A 2,786-nucleotide genomic window follows, 5' to 3' on the forward strand; every position below is an offset into this window, starting at 1 on the left:
GTAGATATTTCCATGTTTATAGGGATAGCGGTGGAGATATTTCCATGTTTATAGAGATAGCGGTCGAGATATTTCCATGTTTACACAGATAAGGATGAAGATATTTCCATGTTTATTCAGACAGCGGTGTAGATATTTCCTTGTTTATAGAGTTGGCTGTGTAGATATTTCCATGTTTATGCAGATGGCAGTGTAGATATTTCCATGTTTATAGAGATATCCATGTAGATATTTCCATGTTTAAACAGATAGCGGTGTAGACATTTCTATGTTTATAGAGATAGCAGTGTAGGTATTTCCATATTTATACAGATGGCGGTGTAGATATTTCCATGATAATACAAATAGCGATGTAGATATTTCCATGTTTATACAGATAGCGGTGCAGATATTTCCATGTTTATACAGATAGCGGTGTAGATATTTCCATGTTTAAACAGATAGCGGTGGAGATATTTCCGTGTTTATACAGATAGCGGTGTAGATATTTCCATGTTTATAGAGATGGCTATGTAGATATTTGCATGTTTATGCACATGGCAGTGTAGATATTTCCATGTTTATACAGATAGTGGTGTAGGTATTTCCATGTTGATACAGATGACAGTGTAGGTATTTCCATGTTTATAGAGATGGCGGTGTAGATATTTCCATGTTTATAGATTTAGCCATGTAGATATTTCCATGTTTAAACAGATAGCGGTGTAGGCATTTCCATGTTTATTGAGATAGCGCTGTAGGTATTTCTTTATTTATACAGATAGCCGTGTAGATATTTCCATGTTTATTCAGATGCCGGTGTAGATATTTCCACGTTTATAAAGATAACGGTGTGGCTATTTCCATGTTTATACAGATGGCTGTGTAGATATTTCCTTGTTAATACAGATAGCGATGTAGATGTTTCAATGTTTATACAGATAGCAGTGCAGATATAACCATGTTTATACATATAACATTGTAGATATTTCCATGTTTATACAGATAGCGGTGTAGATATTTCCATGTTTATACAGATAGCGGTGAAGTTTTTTCCATGTTTATACAGATAGTGGTCGAGATATTTCCATTTTTATACAGATGGCGGTGTAGATATTTCCAAGTTTATGCAGATAGCGGTGTAGATATTTCCATGTTTATAGAGATAGCGGTTTATTTATTTCCATGTTTATGCAGATAGCGGTGTAGTTATTTCCATGTTTATAGAGATAGCGTTGTAGATATTTCCATATTTATACAGATAGTGGTGTAGATAATTCCATGTTTATTCAGATGGCGGTGTGGATATTTCCAGGTTTATACACATAGCGGTGTGGCTGTTTCCGTGTTTATACAGACGGCAGTGTAGATATTTCCATGTTTATACAGATAGTGGTGTAGATATTTCCATGTTTATAAAGAGAGTGGTGTAGATATTTCCATGTTTATAAAGATAGCAATGTAGATATTTCCATGTTTATAGAGATAGCGGTGGAGATATTTCCATGTTTATAGAGATCGCGGTCGACATATTTCCATGTCTACGCATATAAGGATGTAGATATTTCCATGTTTATAGAGATAGCGGTGTAGTTATTTCCATGTTTATACAGATAGCGGTGTAGTTATTTCCATCTTGATAGAGATAGCAGTGTACATATTTCCGTATTTATACAGATAGCGGTGTAGATAATTCCATGTTTATTCAGATGGCGGTGTAGATATTTCCAGGTTTATACACATAGCGGTGTGGCTTTTTCCATCTTTATACAGACGGCAGTGTAGGTATTTCCATGTTTATACAGATAGCAGTGCAGATATTTCCATGTTTATAAAGATAGCGGTGTAGATATTTCCATGTTTATAAAGAATGCGGTGTAGATATTTCCACATGTATAGAGATAGCAGAGGATATATTTCCATGTTTATAAAGATAGCAGTGTAGATATTTCCATGTTTATAGAGATAGCGGTGGAGATATTTCCATATTTATAGAGAGAGCGGTCGACATAATTCCATGTTTATACAGATAACGATGTAGATATTTCCATGTTTATACAGATAGCGGTGTAGATATTTCCATGTTTATACAGATAGCGGTGTTGACATTTCCATGTTTACGCAGATGGCAGTGTAGATATTTCCATGTTTATATAGATAGTGGTGTAGGTATTTCCATGTTTATACAGATGACTGTGTAGGTATTTCCATGTTTATAGAGATGGCGGTGTAGATATTTCCATGTTTATAGAGATAGCCATGTAGATATTTGCATCTTTAAGCAGATAGCGGTGTAGACATTTCTATCTTTATAGAGATAGCAGTGTAGGTATCTCCATATTTATACAGATGGTGGTGTAGATATTTCCATGTTTATGGAGATAGCCATGTAGTTATTTCCATGTTTATACAAATAGCTGTGTAGACATTTCCATGTTTATAGAGATAGCGGTGTAGTTATTTCCATATTTATACAGATAGCCGTGAAGATATTTCGGTGTTTATTCAGATGCCGGTGTAGATATTTCCATGTTTATACAGATAACGGTGTGGCTATTTCCATGTTTCTACAGATGGCAATGTAGATATTTCTATGTTAATACAGATAGCGATGTAGATATTTCCATGTTTATACAGATAACAGTGCAGATATTTCCATGTTTATACATATATCATTGTAGATATTTCTATGTTTATACAGGTAGCTGTGTAGATATTTCCATGTTTACACAGATAGCGGTGGAGATATTTCCAAGTTTACACAGATAGCGGTGGAGATATGTCCTTGTTTATTCAGATGGCTTTGT

This window comes from Pan paniscus, chromosome X, assembly GCF_029289425.2.
Source record: "Pan paniscus chromosome X, NHGRI_mPanPan1-v2.0_pri, whole genome shotgun sequence".
NCBI classification, from domain to species: domain Eukaryota; kingdom Metazoa; phylum Chordata; class Mammalia; order Primates; family Hominidae; genus Pan; species Pan paniscus.